This window comes from Vicia villosa, linkage group LG4, assembly GCF_029867415.1.
Source record: "Vicia villosa cultivar HV-30 ecotype Madison, WI linkage group LG4, Vvil1.0, whole genome shotgun sequence".
Classification (NCBI taxonomy): domain Eukaryota; kingdom Viridiplantae; phylum Streptophyta; class Magnoliopsida; order Fabales; family Fabaceae; genus Vicia; species Vicia villosa.
Window position 1 is genome coordinate 44,663,322 of NC_081183.1, and position 17,852 is coordinate 44,681,173.

General features: G+C 38.4%; 1 pseudogene; it reads right to left on the reverse strand.

Annotated features, from left to right (window-relative positions):
• Positions 1-17,531, reverse strand: part of LOC131599116 (uncharacterized) — a 28,862-nt pseudogene extending 11,331 nt beyond the window's left edge.
• Between the last annotated feature and the right edge of the window lie 321 nt (positions 17,532-17,852).

Below are 17,852 nucleotides of genomic sequence, written 5' to 3' on the forward strand. Positions count from 1 at the left end.
CATATATAAATGATATGAATTTGCGATCAGAAAGAACAGACGGCAAAAGACAAATTACACAGCTATAGCATAAGCATGTGAATATGTCTCCCCCTGAGATTAACAATCTCCCCCTGAGATAAATAATCTCCCCCTGAAATAAATACTCGAAGAACTTTAATAAAAGACTTCCCTGATTATTTCGGTAGAGACGATCACATAAGCTTCTGTCTTCAGAGAATTCATAGCTTCTGACTTCTGCTTCCATTGGACAGCTTCAGAACTTGAATTTCTTTAGATCCCTAGAACACTCACAGCTTCTGATTCCTGCTTCCATTCAGGACAGCTTCAGAACTTGAATTTCTTTGATCTTCAGAACATTCCCAGCTTCTGATTCCTGCTTCCATCTAGGACAGCTTCAGAACTTGAATTTCTTTGATCTTCAGAACATTCACAGCTTCTGATTTCTGCTTCCATTTAGGACAGCTTCAGAACTTGAGTTTTCTGGATCTTTAGAACATTTAAAGCTTCTGATTTCTGCTTCCCTCGGATAGCTTCAGAGCTTTGAATTTCTTCCAACATCACTTCATGCTAGATTTGTATCAGAACATTGTTGAATGTACCAGAGCATCATCAGAGCATCTCTACATCCTGAAATGTTACAGAACAAAAACTAAACGACAAAAGTCAGCATGAACGAGTCAGAACATAAAATGTATCAGAGCAAATAGAATTTTGTCAAAGCAAATAGACAAATTTTGGATCAAATTCTATTCTCAGTGCTTCTGATTCTGAAGCTTGACAGCACTCAGCTTGCTTCAGTTTCCATAAGCTTATTCTTTTTACAGAATAACGCTTCTTATGGTTTTGCTTCTTGTGTTTGCTTTGAAGATTTTCTTCACTTCTTTATACCTGCAAAACACTTAAACCAAATAGAACTTGCAGTTCTGTTAGAGAAAGCAACTGATTAAATCAAATCATTTATCACATATTTCTCCCCCTTTTTGTCATATCATCAAAAAACAGAAAAGATTCAGAGACAAACAAAACGAAACACACTGAGGAAGAAGATGATTTCATTGAAGTTCAAACAGCAGGTACAGAAGTACATGAAGATAAGAAAGATCAGATGCACAAAGACAGATGCAACGAAAAGAAAGAAACAACACAGACTCAATCTAAGATGGCCCTAGTCTTGACAAGATCTTGGTCAGCATCTCTTGAACCTTATTGTTGTGTCCTTCTTGCCTCACCATGAAAGCGTTAAACTCAGCATTGAGTGAGCTTTGCTCATCCTGTCTCTTCTGAATTTCTTCCAGAGTCCTTGCAAGACGAGAAGATTGATCAGAAGAAGTTTCACCGCTTTCAACCACAGGAAAAGCAACTTGATCTGTAGCTTCCATGGATAGATCATTTGCAGGGATTTCCTCAACAGGATCTGATTCAGCAACATGATCTTCAGCATCTGCTTCTTGCATAGAAGCATCTCCATATTCTGCAGCAGGAATTTCTGAGTCTCCATTCTCAAGTGCCTGAAGAATGGCAGCTAAATTCCTGGGAGCAGAAGGACCTTCAACTTCTGGTGGGTCAACAACTTCCGGAATGACCACGCTTGGGCATTTCTTAGAAGGATTTTCCTTTAGATAGTTAAAGAGTGTCTTGAAGTCTCCGAGCAGAACAGGATGATCAGGAATAAAGATAACAATATCCCTGCATGGATTAGCTTCCATTGCAGCAGCCAGTCTTAATTGTTCCATCTCATCCAAGAAGGGCTTCTCTTCCAACAGATGTCTTCCTTTGAGACTAGCAAACCAGAAGTCTTTATAATTCCTCAGAATTCCACGAGGCCGTGGGGCAGCAGCTACACAGGCTTCCTGAAGTTCTAAAAACAGAGCATCTGATTTTCTGCGAAAGATCCTCCAGAAGTTATGCATAGCAACATCATTCAGTCCAGAACTTTCAGCAATTCTGAGAGTATCAAAGGTACTTCTGAGATTCCTCTTTATGTTTTCAAAAACTACACCAATAGGATATACAGGGCGGAATTTTATTTGGGTTTTTGAAAAGGCAGGGTTGGAAGTGAAGTACGGATGAGGTTCTCTATCCAACCTATAAGAAGATTCTGCTTCAGTATCAGAATCTAACACTACCACTTCAGCTTCAGGACGAGGCTTGGGAGTGTAGTTGCAATCACGGAGCAGCTGCTCATGTGATGCAGAGGTTGGAGGAGGAGAATCACAAAGATTGTTTTGAGAGGTGGAGGGAGTATGTTCAAGAGTGGCATTGAGAGAAGGTTGAGATGGAAAGAGAGTTTGAAGGGGTGGTACATCCAGAACAGGATTTATGGTAGGTGGAGAGGAAGGAATGGTTAAAGGAGAAGATGGAGGTGTAAGAACATGAACAAAAACAGGTGATTCTGATGTGGCTTTTTCTGGTTCAGGTGTAGGGACAACCTCTATTGGTGCAGCTTCTGAACGAACAGCAGGAGCAGAAACAGGTTCAGAAATGCATATACCTTTGGAACCTCTCAGAAAAGCTTTGGCCACATCCTCAGTCTTCTTTTGCTTCTTACTCTTCGGCTCTTCAATGATCTTTGCTTTGCCGCTAGAGATTTCTTTCCTTCTGACATATGCCAGAACTTCTGATTGATTCACAGCCTTTTGAGAGACATTTTCCTCATCAGATTCTTGAAGAATCATCTTCCTTTTTCTGGTCTTCTTCCCTTCAACAACTTCAACAATCTCAGCATTGTCATTTGACTTCTTCTTCTTTTTCTCAGCTTCCTTCTTTTTCTTCACAAAATCATCAGAAACAGCCTTAACAACTTTTGCAATGACTTCTTCTGGGACCACTTCTTTCTTGGTGGTAGCAGCAGGATGATCAAGCTTTCTTTTGGTCCTTTCTTCCTTCTTGCGATGCACTATAATTGGAGCACCTTTCTCTTGATCTTTAAGACTTTTGTCCTCTTTTTGAGACTTCAGATACCTAGTTCTGACTTTTGGTACCTCACTATTGAAGAAGGTTTTAAATTCAGCTAGAACTGGTTCTCTTCTGATTCTTGTTCCAGCAAGAGGTTGAGGAGTCTTAGTGATAGCCTTAATCACTTTCATCTTCTTTAACGTGAAAGCATTCAGACAGGCCCCAGTTGTGACAGCAAGATCTTTGATAATACCTTCAGATTCCAGGTTCTCAACAATCTTGGAATGAACCAAAAGATTTGAAATAATCCTTCCAAAAGGAATGATTGTTCCACCTTTTTCTCTGAAAGCATTTCTGGACTCCTTCACAGCCTTCCACATATGGTTGAAGATAATATAAATAGCATCAACCTTCTTCTTAGTGGCAATGCAGTACAAAATGTATTTTTGCTCATTGCTGATGAAGTCAGAAGCATGTGTCCCTTTCCTGTGATAGAAACATCCAAGGAGAATTTTGGTCCAGATTTTGTAGAGATCTTTCAAATCCTTGACATTCTTTGTTTCATTTATGTCTAGGTAGAGAGTAGATAACACATCTTCCCAATCTTCCCTTTTATCGATTTCAAAAGCTCCTTCAGCGTTTCTCAAATCAAACATCACCCTTAAGATGTTCTCAGTTACTATCACAAACTTTTCATGAACGAAAGACAATATGGATTTTGGAGCGACAACTGCATGTACCCAGAATTCCTTGACAAGATCTGGGTAGACTGGTCCACAGAACTCAGCAAACAAAGAAGTCCATCCTTGAAAAATTATATCTTCTTTGAGATGAAAACCATGTTCTTCAATATTATCAAAATCAACCATAAGTTCGCATAAAACATCTAATTTTTCTTTAGGAATGGAGCACGCAACAACTGGAGTGAGTTCCTGATTAACTTCATCTTGAATATGGAGAAGGGTAGATGAATCAACATTTTGAGATGAAGAGGCAGCCATGGATGCAGAAGGAACAAAAACGAACAAGAAAAGCGAACTGGGTTTTCGATTAGGGTTTTTAGAAAAACGGCTAAGAACTTTTCAAACGAGAGAATGCAAGAAGAGAGAGAGAGACAAGGGAGCGAAAAAGATGTAAGATATGATTTGAAAAGAATATATAGAGACGGATTTGAAAAAAAAAATAAGAAGAAATATAGACTGAACAGTTCCAGAATCAAAAGAAATCAATTTTATTAAATGATGAGTGACGTAAGGAGAGAGAACGTGGTAAATGAAATGATTTAAAACAGTTACCTAGGTCGGCGTCTTTTCAACTGCACGCTTTGTACTAACCGCACAGACACGTGTTCACCATAAGATAATAGATGACAGCTGTAAATTTCAGAATAGACTTTACGCCTTTTTGATTCTGATCACTGCTTCTGATTGATCAAGTTTCTCTTCTGGAAACGCTCCTTCTGAAGTGTGCTAATGTAAATCTGAATGGTCTTCTGATCCATTCCTTCTGATATACACAGCTTCTGAAGATTCACTTCTTTGTTCTGCAGCTTCTGATAAGACAAAACTGTATCTGCAGAAATTCTTAAGCTGCTTTGTTTCATCAGAAACAAGTTTATCATCAAACCAGATATTGATTGATTCTTCTACAATCAATGTTTCAATTATTGTATATTCTGTAGCTTTTAGAGCATTCAGAATACTCAAGAACGAAACACCATTGCTTTAGAAACAAACTTAAACAGATGGTTCCAGATCTAATAAGCTTGCTCTTCTGATCTCCTTCACACTTAACTTCTTCAGCAGATTTAAGTATCAGGACTTGGAAAACAGTCCTTCTTCTCTTCAAGTGTTGAGAACATCTTGAGTCCAGGTGACGTGACATGTTGTATGTTATCTTCTTTGTCACCAAGAGAATCTGCAAAAGAAATAATCTTTTTCTTTGGTATCTTCTTGGGTCCTTTCTTGTTAGTTCTCTTCAAGTTCTGGTGAAACTTGGGTTTAGCAAAATATTTAACAGGAGGAACAGAATGATACTTCTTATTCTGAGTTTCATGATATCTCCTAGGTTGTGTCACATGCTTTTTGGTGTGTGTAATGTGAAAGCTTTGTGCATGTGATGTGTGCCTAATATCATGGGATTGGCCAAATTTAAATTGGTTATACAGAGGCTTGTATGATATTTTCATATCATCCACAGATTCAAGCTTGTATGGGATTTCACCCTCAAAACCAATGCCAACTCTTTTGTTTCCAGACACAGCATATATCATAGAAGCTAGCTGACTTCTGCCAATACTTCTAGATAAGAACTTCCTGAAACTTAAATCATATTCTTTCAGAATATGGTTTAGACTAGGAGTGGATTTTTCTGAATCAGAAGGAGATCCAACATTATTGGATAATTTTAAAAGTTTTTCTTTTAATTCAGAATTCTCCAACTCAAGCTTCTTTGTTTCAAATTCAAATAGCTTTTTCAGCTTTTTGTATTTGAGACTAATCTGAGACTTGAATTCCAGAAGTTCAGTTAGACCGGAAACTAACTCATCTCTAGTAAGTTCAGAAAATACCTCTTCAGAATCTGATTCTGATGTAGATTCTGATCCGTCATCTTCTGTCGCCATCAGCGCACAGTTAGTCTGCTCATCTTCAGAGTCTGAATCATCTTCTGATTCATCCCAGGTTTCCATAAGACCTTTCTTCTTATGAAACTTCTTTTTGGGATGTTCCTTCTGAAGTTTCGGACACTCATTCTTGTAATGTCCAGGCTCATTGCACTCATAGCAGACAGCCTTCTTCTTGTCAGATCTTCTGTCATCAGAAGATTTTCCACGTTCAAATTTCTTTGAACTTCTGAAGCCTCTGAACTTCCTTTGCTTGGTCTTCCAGAGTTGATTTAGCCTTCTGGAAATCAAGGACAGTTCATCTTCTTCTTCAGATTCTGATTCTTCAGGATCTTCTTCTCTAGCCTGAAAAGCGTTAGTGCATTTCTTGATATTAGATTTTAGTGCAATAGACTTACCTTTCTTTTGAGGCTCATTTGCGTCCAGCTCAATTTCATGGCTTCTCAAGGCACTGATAAGCTCTTCCAAAGAGACTTCATTCAGATTCTTTGCAATCTTGAATGCAGTCACCATAGGACCCCATCTTCTGGGCAAACTCCTGATGATCTTCTTTACATGATCAGCCTTGGTGTAGCCTTTGTCAAGAACTCTCAATCCAGCAGTCAAAGTTTGAAATCTTGAAAACATCTTTTCAATGTCTTCATCATCCTCCATCTTGAAGGCTTCATACTTCTGGATTAATGCAAGAGCTTTGGTCTCCTTGACTTGAGCATTTCCTTCATGAGTCATTTTCAAGGACTCATATATGTCATATGTCGTTTCCCTGTTAGATATCTTCTCATACTCAGCATGAGAGATAGCATTCAGCAAAACAGTTCTGCATTTATGATGATTCCTGAAAAGCTTTTTTTGATCATCACTCATTTCTTGCCTTGTCAGCTTTACGCCTCTGGCATTTACCGGATGTTTGTAACCATCCATCAGAAGATCCCATAGATCACCATCTAGACCAAGAAAGTAACTTTCCAGTTTATCTTTCCAGTATTCAAAGTTTTCACCATCAAATACTGGTGGTCTAGTATAACCATTGTTACCGTTATGTTGCTCAGCAGAGCCAGATGTAGATGGAGTTGGATTTGCTTGAGATTCACCAGCCATCTTTTAACTGAAGCGTTTTTCTCTTCCTGAATCTTTTCTAAACACGGTTAAGTGCTTGCACCTTAGAACCGGCTCTCTGATACCAATTGAAGGATAGAAAAACACTTAGAAAGGGGGGGTTTGAATAAGTGTAGCTTTAAAAACTTGACAGATAAAAATAAATTGCACAGTTATTTTTATCCTGGTTCGTTGTTAACTAAACTACTCCAGTCCACCCCCGCAGAGATGATTTACCTCAACTGAGGATTTAATCCACTAATCGCACGGATTACAATGGTTTTCCACTTAGTCCGCAACTAAGTCTTATAGAGTATCCTGATCACAACCTGATCACTCCAGGAACAACTGCTTAGACACAAGCTAAGACTTTCTTAGAGTATCCTGACCACCACGTGATCACTCTAATTACAACTGCTTAGACACAAGCTAAGACTTCCTAGAGTATTCTGATCAACACGATCACTCTAGTTACTTACAACTTAATGTAATCTTTCTAAGAGTATTACAATGCTTCTTGAAAGCTATAATCACAAACTGTGATATTTCTCTTAACGTTTAAGCTTAATCTCACTAATATATTACAACAGCAATGTAGTGAGCTTTGATGAAGATGAAGTTTCTGAGTTTTGATTTGAACAGAGTTTCAGCAAGTTGATATGCGTTGTTTTGCTTTTAAATCGTTAACCTTGCTTCTCATCAGAACTTCATATATATAGGCGTTTGAGAAGATGACCGTTGAGTGCATTTAATGCTTTGCGTGTTCCGTACAGCATCGCATTTAATGTTATACGCTTTTGTCAACTACCTCGAGCCTTGTTCACGCTGTGTCTACTGACGTTGCCTTTAATAGCTTCTAACGTTCCTTTTGTCAGTCAGCGTAGCCTGCCACTTCTACTTTCTTCTGATCTGATGTTTGTGAATACATCGTTTGAATATCATCAGAGTCAAACAGCTTGGTGCATAGCATCTTCTGATCTTCTGACCTTGAAGTGCTTCTGAGCGTGATACCATCAGAACTTCAGTGCTTCTGATCTCATGTTCTTCTGATGCTTCCATAGATCCATGTTCTGATTCTGCTTCGACCATCTTCTGATGTCTTGCCAGACCATGTTCTGATGTTGCATGCTGAACCTTCTGAGTCAAAGCTTCTGAGCGCTGAATTATGCATACTCTTTATATATTTCCTGAAAAGGAAATTGCATTGGATTAGAGTACCATATTATCTTAAGCAAAATTCATATTATTGTTATCATCAAAACTAAGATAATTGATCAGAACAAATCTTGTTCTAACAACTTCCTTCTCTTTGGTCTCTTGAATCTCTCCTACAGTGGAGGTTCTAGTCTGGAAAGACAAGAAGACCACAGGGATTCTTGATGGGTTAACACAGAATGTGTCTTGCTAGGGTTTTGTTTTTAATTTTTGTAGTCATTTCCTCTTGGGATGACTTTTTATGTATTTGCTAGGAATGTTTCTCATCTTGTTAAACATAAGAACCTTTGTAATATCTTTTGATTATCAATGAAAAGTTTCTTTGTTTTTACATTCCAGTGATTTTATTTGTCGTTTTATACATCTGAATCTTTTGGAATATTCTTTTTGATGTTATGACAAAAAGGGGGAGAAGATAAATGATAAATGATTTGATTAATCTATCAGTTGCTGGGTAAAGCTCCCACACATTCACTAACAAGAACCGCAAGTTCTATATGGTTTAAGTGTTTTGCAGGTATAAAGAAGTGAAGAGAATCTTCAAAGCAAAACCATAAGAAGCGTTATTCTGTAAAAAGAATAAGCTTATGGAAACTGAAGCAAGCTGAGTGCTGTCAAGCTTCAGAATCAGAAGCACTGATAATAGAATTTGATCCAAAATTTGTCTATTTGCTTTGACAAAATTCTATTTGCTCTGATACATTATTTTAGCCTATATGGCTCTGATACATATCATGTGTTCTAATATACATTTTATGTTCTGACTCGTTCATGCTGACTTTTGTCGTTTAGTTTTTGTTCTATAATATTTCAGGATGTAGAGATGCTCTGATGATGCTCTGGTACATTCAACAATGTTCTGATACAAATCTAGCATGAAGTGATGTTGGTAGAAATTCAAAGCTCTGAAGCTATCCGAGGGAAGCAGAAATCAGAAGCTGTGAATGTTCTAAAGATCCAGAAAACTCAAGTTCTGAAGCTGTCCTAAATGGAAGCAGAAATCAGAAGCTGTGAATGTTCTGAAGATCAAAGAAATTCAAGTTCTGAAGCTGTCCTAGATGGAAGCAGGAATCAGAAGTTGTGAATGTTCTGAAGATCAAAGAAATTCAAGTTCTGAAGCTGTCCTAAATGGAAGCAGGAATCAGAATCTATGAGTGTTCTAGGGATCTAAAGAAATTCAAGTTCTGAAGCTGTCCAATGGAAGCAGAAGTCAGAAGCTATGAATTCTCTGAAGCCAGAAGCTTATGTGATCGTCTCTACCGAAATAATCAGGGAAGTCTTTTATTAAAGTTCTTCGAGTATTTATTTCAGGGGGAGATTATTTATCTCAGGGGGAGATTGTTAATCTCAGGGGGAGACATATTCACATGCTTATGCTATAGCTGTGTAATTTGTCTTTTGCCGTCTGCTCTTTCTGATCGCAAATTCATATCATTTATATATGTTTTTGTCATCATCAAAAAGGGGGAGATTGTTAGGACAAGATTTGTTCTGATCAATTATCTTAGTTTTGATGATAACAATAATATGAATTTTGCTTAAGACAATATGGTACTCTAATCAAATGCAATTTCCTTTTCAGGAAATATATAAAGAGTATGCATAATTCAGCGCTCAGAAGCTTTGTCTCAAAGGGTTCAGCATGCAACATCAGAACATGGTCTGGCAAGACATCAGAAGATGGTCGAAGCAGAATCAGAACATGGGTCTATGGAAGCATCAGAAGAACATGAGATCAGAAGCACTGAAGTTCTGATGGTATCACGCTCAGAAGCACTTCAAGGTCAGAAGATCAGAAGATGCTTTGCACCAAGCTGTTTGACTCTGATGATATTCAAACGTTGTATTCACAAACATCAGATCAGAAGGAAGTACAAGTGGCAGGCTACGCTGACTGACAAAAGGAACGTTAGAAGCTATTAAAGGCAACGTCAGTAGACACAGCGTGAACAAGGCTCGAGGTAGTTGACAAAAGCGTATAACATTAAATGAGATGCTGTACGGAACACGCAAAGCATTAAATGCACTCAACGGTCATCTTCTCCAACGCCTATATATATGAAGTTCTGATGAGAAGCAAGGTTAACGATTCTGGAACAAAACAACTCATATTAACTTGCTGAAACTCTGTTCTATTCAAAGCTCAGAATCTTCATCTTCATCCAAGCTCACTACATTGATGTTGTAATATATTAGTGAGATTAAGCTTAAACGTTAAGAGAAATATCACAGTTTGTGATTATAGCTTTTAAGAAGCAATTGTAATACTCTTAGAATTGATTACATTAAGTTGTAAGGAACTAGAGTGATCGTGTGGATCAGAATACTCTAGGAAGTCTTAGCTTGTGTCTAAGCAGTTGTAATTAGAGTGATCACGTGGTGGTCAGGATACTCTAAGAAAGTCTTAGCTTGTGTCTAAGCATTTGTTCCTGGAGTGATCAGGTTGTGATCAGGATACTCTAGAAGACTTAGTCGCGGACTAAGTGGAGAACCATTGTAATCCGTGCGATTAGTGGATTAAATCCTCGGTTGAGGTAAATCATCTCTGCGGGGGTGGACTGGAGTAGTTTAGTTAACAACGAACCAGGATAAAAATAACTGTGCAATTTATTTTTATCAGTCAAGTTTTTAAAGCTACACTTATTCAAACCCCCCCCCCCCTTTCTAAGTGTTTTTCTATCCTTCACCTATCCTTGATCTCCCGCATGAAGTTCTGGGCAATATGGCGAATAGAATACACATGAGTTAATGGTGGTTCATGCCATCCGTTTGCTGGATTATTGTAAGCATTCTCAATGGAAGCGTACCTATCAGAGATTAAACAGAGGTCAGGCTGAGGAGCAACATGTTCTTGGAGATTTCTTAGAAAGAAACTCCAAGCCGCGACAGTTTTACCTTCAACTATTGCGAATGCCACTGTAAATATCTTGTTGTTTCCATCCTGTGCAACCGCTATAAGCATGGCTCCCTTGTATTTTCCGTATAACCATGTTCCATTGATTTGAAGTATGGGTTTACAATATGCAAACCCTCGTATGCAAGGTTTGAACGCCCAAAAAAGGCGATGGAATATTCAGTTTCCTTGGACAGGGGTTCTATCCGGGGCATGTGGGTAGTGTCTCTAGAATAGGATTCCCGCATCCTGCTCTCCAATTCCCAAGTCATACTTTCTCCGGCTGCTCCCAACCAAACAACTTTCACCAATGCAATCTCCTTTCCTCTTAAAGTCCTTATTTCACGATCCGCGATTCGTACAGGCCTAGTCTCCACAGTAAGATTTTCTCGCACTTGCATGTCGTCCATACTAACCACATGAGACGGATCTGGAATGTACTTTCGGAGCTGTGACACATGCAACACATCGTGCAAATTAGAAAGATTTGGCGGCAACGCCACTCTGTAAGCAACTTTTCCCACTCTGTCCAGAATTTGATAAGGACCGATAAAACGAGGAGTGAGCTTCTTAGACTTCAAAGCTCGCCCAACACCAGTCACAGGTGTAACTCTCAAAAACACATGGTCACCAGCTTGAAATTCCAAATCCTTCCTTCTCTTGTCATGATAGCTCTTCTGTCTACTTTGAGAAGCTTTCATCTTTTCTCGAATAAACTTCACTTTCTCAGTAGTTTCTCGAACAATCTCCGGTCCAAGTACTACACTTTCTCCCGATTCATGCCAACATAACGGAGTCCTACACCTCCGACCATACAACGCTTCAAAAGGAGCCATTCCGATACTAGAATGGTGACTATTATTATAAGTAAATTCAATCAATGGAAGATAGGTATCCCATGAACCTCCCTGCTCGAGAACACATGTTCTCAACAAATCCTCCAACGATTGAATAGTCCTCTCTGTCTGACCATCCGTCTGCGGATGATACGCCGAACTCAATCTCAACTTAGAACCCAAACCTTCTTGCAAGCTCTTCCAAAAATCAGAAGTGAATCTCGGATCTCTATCCGATATAATACATAGAGGAACGCCATGCAACTTCACAATCACTCTGATGTAGATCTCTGCCAACTTTGCAACTGGATATGTGATGTTAATAGGTATAAAATGAGCTGACTTTGTAAGCTAATCAACAATCACCCATATCGACTCATATCCTCTTGCAGTATTAGGTAACCCCGTCACTTAATCCATTGAAATACTATCCCATTTCCATTCTGGAATTTCTAATGGTTGCATCAACCCCGCAGGCTTCTGGTGTTCAACTTTTGATTTCTGACAAGTCAAACACGCATACACAAACCGTGCCACATCTTCTTTCATTCCTGGCCACCAAAATATCTTCTTTAAATCCTGATACATTTTAGTAGCTCCAGGATGGATACTCAAGTTACTCCTGTGACCTTCTTCTAGAATCATCCTCCTCATATCATCATCCTTAGGAATACAAATTCGATCATGCAGTCTTAACACACCATGTGCATCTATCTTAAAGTCACTTTTCTCTGATTGGCCACAACCAACCATGATGTCCACTAGCTTCACATCCAACTTCTGAGCCTCCTTGATATTATCCAGAAAATCATTATTAACCTTAAGCATTCCCAACTTAACACTCTGCGGTGTCACTTCACAAACTAAACTCATATCTCGGAACTGCTCAATCAATTCCAACTCCTTAACCATCATAGCTGACATATGCAAGGTCTTTCGGCTTAAAGCATCAGCAACGACATTAGCTTTACCTGGGTGATAATTCAAACCGAAATCATAATCTTTCAGCAACTCTAACCACCTTCTCTGTCTCATATTCAGCTCCTTCTGATCAAATAAATACTTTAAACTCTTATGGTCACTATAAACTTCAAATCTAGAACCATAGAGATGATGTCTCCAAATTTTCAGCACAAAAACAATTGCAGCAAGCTCCAAATCATGCGTAGGGTAGTTCTTTTCATGAATTCTCAATTGCCTCGACGCATAAGCAATAACCTTATCATTCTGCATAAGCACACCACCTAGACCCATCAGAGAAGCATCACAATATACTACAAAAGATTCTCCCGGATTAGGTAACATCAAAATCGGAGCTGTCGTCAATCTCTTCTTCAATTCTACAAAGCTCTCTTCGCACTGTGTATCCCATATAAAAGCTCTACCTTTACAAGTCAACTTGGTCAACGGAAGTGCCAACTTTGAGAAACCTTCGATAAACCGTCTGTAGTAACCGGCTAAACCCAAGAAACTTCTAATCTCAGTAGCTGACTTCGGAGATTCCCATTGCAACACAGCATCTACCTTAGATGGATCTACAGCAATGCCACTACTAGATATGACATGACCAAGAAAACTGACTTCTTTCAACCAAAATCCGCACTTGGACAGCTTCGCATACAACTTTCTTTCTTTTAGCACTTGCAACACCGTCCTCAAATGATCCACATGTTCTTCTTCTGACTTAGAATATATCAAGATGTCGTCTATGAACACTACGACAAACTGATCCAAATACTCTCGAAAGATACGGTTCATATACTCCATGAATACTCCCGGCGCATTAGTAACACCGAAAGGCATCAAAGAATATTCATAATGTCCATACCTCATTCTGAACGTCGTCTTCTGAATATCTTCATCTCTTACTTTAATCTGATGATAACCCGATCTCAGATCAATCTTGCTAAATACTCTGGCACCCACCAATTGGTCCACCAAATCATCTATTCTTGGTAGCGGATACCTGTTCTTAATCGTTACTTTATTCAACTGTCTGTAATCAACACAGAGCCTCATACTTCCATCTTTCTTCTTTACCAACAGCACTGGAGCTCCCCATGGTGATACACTCGGTCTGACAAACTTTTTCTCGAGTAAGTCCTCAAGTTGCTTCTTTAATTCAGCCAATTCAGATGCAGACATTCTGTACGGTGCCATAGAAACGGGTCTGGTACTAGGTACAAGATCAATTGCAAATTCAACCTCTCTTTCTGGCGGTATATCAGGAATCTCATCAGGGAAAACTTCAGGAAACTCACGCACAACCTGCAACTCATCAATTATAGCTTGATTCTCAATTGACAATGTTGCCATCAATGAGAACATCTCAACTTCTTCCTTCAGCAACTGTCTTAATTTCTCTGGTGACACCAAATCAGCTTCTTCCTCTTCAGCAGTTGAAAACCTCACAGTCTTGTTATAACAATTAATATGAACATAGTTATACTCTAACCAGTTCATCCCCAAAATTACATCCAACCCACTTAACGGCAAACAAACTAAATCAACAGCAAAGTTCCTATCGAAGATCGACAAAGGACACTTCAAACATACTAGAGAAGTAGTCACCGATCCTTTAGCTGGAACCTCAACTACCATCTCACCATTCATAGAAGATAACACAAGACTCAATCTTTTAACATAATCAGCAGCAATAAATTAATGTGTAGCATCAGTATCAATAATAGTAATTAAAGGAGTACTATTTATGAAACATGTACCTCTGATAAGTCTGTCCTCATTCGATGTCTGAGTTCCAGCCAAAGCAAACACTCTTCCACCAGCTTGTGCCTTCTTTGGTTTCAAACACTGACTTCCAATGTGTCCTTCTTCACCACAATTAAAACAAACCATTTCCTTATGCTTACAATCTGACATAGCATGCCCCATCTTACCACAGCGAAAACATTTCTTCACCTCTATGTTGCACGCAGTACTCTTATGGCCAGGTTTCCCGCAATTGAAACAAGTCACATTAGGAGGAGCACCTCCCCCACTAGATCTCTTGCCTTGCGTAACTCTCTGTTTACCTTTACCAGCTGGAGCATCATATGGTTTGCCACGGTTCTGCTGATTCTTGCCTCTCCTGTCAGTAATAACCTTGTAATGAGCATTGTTATCTTCTTCAAAGATCCTGCAACTATCAACTAAATTAGGAAAGATATGAATCTTCTGATACCCAACGGCTTTCTTGATCTCAGAGCGCAATCCGCTCTCAAACTTGATGCACTTCGAAAACTCAGCACCTGCCCCATCATAATACGGGTAGAACTTAGCCAACTCAGTGAACTTTGCAGCATATTCAGTCACTGACATATTCCCTTGTTTGAGCTCAAGAAACTCAATCTCTTTCTTACCCCGAACATCTTCAGGATAATACTTCCTCAAAAATTCCCTGCGAAACACAACCTAAGTGATCTCTTCACCAGCCACCTCCAATCTCTGGCGAGTCTCTAGCCACCAATCATCAGCTTCAACTGCTAGCACGTGAGTACCATAACGGACCTTCTGCGCTGGAGTGCAATCCATCACACGGAAGATCCTCTCAATCTCCTTCAACCATTCCAATGCGCTATCAGGGTCATGCTTTCCTTTGAAGACCGGCGGATTCTCCCTCTGGAAGGTCGCCAAACTACGAGATCCAGCATTTTCATCGGCATTTGGTTGATTTTCCTGAACCTGAGCCATAGCCTCCAAAGCAGCAGCAATCGCGGCATCATTTCTTCCAGCCATCTCAACTAAGCACTACAAAATAAACAACAGTCAGATAAAGTAATTAACAATACTCGATTGTTAACTAACTACGACTCGACAACTGGCCGGACGGAACGACCTGCTCTGATACCACTAATGTAACACCCCAAATCTACCCAACGTTTATGATATAAATAATCAGAGTAAATTTCAAAATTTAACAATATTTGGGATATCACATTTCCACTTAATACACAAAACTTATTTTGCATACTTGCAATTAGAGATACATAGCACACCTATAACAATAAAAATTCACAACCTGTATAATCTCAATTCAAAACAACTTTCAATAAAAAAAAACCACGCAACGGATTATTCGACATAATTTCAATGTCAACATAAACTTCAATTGTCGTAGCATCTTTTTAAAGTAAACAACGTAAGTCAAAACAATTCTTTAAAATAACAACTTGAGTTCAACTGAAAACAACAAAGAAATTTCAGATAAGCGTTCATTCCCCCCCGAGTGCTACGTATAAGAGCAATGACACCCTCTCGAACTAAAACGATAACAGCTACTCTCCTTGGTTACCTGCACGTTACCTGCAGAGGATAACATTCAAACAGAAGGGGTGAGATATCGAATAATATAAGCAAGGGTATGATAAATATTATGTTAGACTAGGATCATACAATATTCACCACTTCACGACAAACACAACACAACCATTCAATACTCAACATAAACAACTTCATCAATACGACTCAATGCGACTCAACTTGTGCAAATGAATGTGGTACCATTCGGAGTAGAACTCCCAACTTAATCATATGCCAGGTTATCGAGGCATTTTCAACTTAATCAGGTGCCATCAAGGCCAACTTAAACAAGTGCCATCAAGGCCAACTTAATCAATGCAAATGTATGCATGCAACAATAACCACAATATCACAACAACCACGACGCAAACAACAACTTAAACATCAACTCAACTCAAACCATATTGGTCATAAGACCTGCAACTTAAATAATTCGCCCGTAAATCGGGATAATTCAACTCATCCAACTTCGCCTGCAAATCAATATAATCAACATAATCGGGACAAAACGAAACAACCAAAAATATCTACTAGTGCCTATGAATTACTCCGACAATTTCCAACTAATTCCGGGCAACTAAATATACCGCTTAATTCTACCGGGCGACTAAAATTCCTACTGTTTTCAACTTCCAGCATCTTTTCAACAAAATAAATCAACCACAATGCCTACTAATTATTACGAACTACCTCAACAATTTTTATTAAATTCTGAACAACTAATTTCTCCGTTTAATTTCGACTATTCGGCTTATCGATACTAATTTAATACTCTGTTATCACTACTAGTTAATTGTTACTATTTGTTAAAAAAATTAGCTTAGTGGTACAATTACATTTCTATTACCAATTTTCTTTTTGCTCACATCAAAATTCCAACTTTGCTACAAGATGCCAATGTCTGCTAAATTCTCATTCTCTGCTAAGACCACTATTTCATGCTGAATCATAATACTACTTAATAGAACTCACTAATCTATTAGTCTAATGATTTTTGTTATAAATAATACTAATGTATATATATATGTCTCTAGTTACTAATTCATTATATATATTTATATAGTAAACACATCCTACCAATTGCCATAAGAGAAAAAGAACAATATCTCATATCTATCTCACATAACCCACGTGAAAAGGAGGAACAGGGAAAAGGTGGGGGTGGCGCCCATCCTTACTCATGGGGCATCCGCCCCTTATCTTAATTTTAATTTTTTTTTATAACAATTATAGTGAGTTCGTCCCTAGCCCCCATCCCAGTATTTTTCTTCTTATTTCTTCTTCAGTTTTCCGTTTTCATACGAATTATCACCCTAACAGAGCAACATAATTTCCATACCACCATTCAAACAACCCACCAATACAATACCAACAACAGCAGCGTATATAATTCTATTCAATACGAATTCAACAAATGGCATTATAATTTATCACGACAGAGACCATAAATTCAAGACAGCACAGTAGTAAAATCCCATAATCCCAATTCTATATATCAACTATCATATTCTCGGTTATAAAATTCGAACCCCACCCTTACCTGATTGGATTGAAGGAAGCTCGAAAATTTGATCGGGATCTGAACTCTAAGACAGCAACCTTGAACTACTAGCACCAAACCCTTATTTTCCTTATGCTGCTACGTGAAGCTTTTTCTTTTGCTTTTGTTTTGTTAACCGCTACTTCTAACTATTAGAAATTTTAAGACTTAATAAAATAAAAGGGCCACTGTGGGTCTTAATGGGTTTACTAGTACTCACTTTAATATTTGCTATTACCACCCAACTTAACTTAACTATTAAATTAATAATTCTACAAAACTAATATTATTTATAATATTAATTTCTCGGTTAATTTTACTCGACTATTAATTTAACGACTTAACCACATATTCGACATATTCATCTAATATTCTAAACAAACCAAAAAAAATATTCAATAATATTTAATTAAAATAATTAATTAAATACGGGCGTTACATGTGGCCCCATCG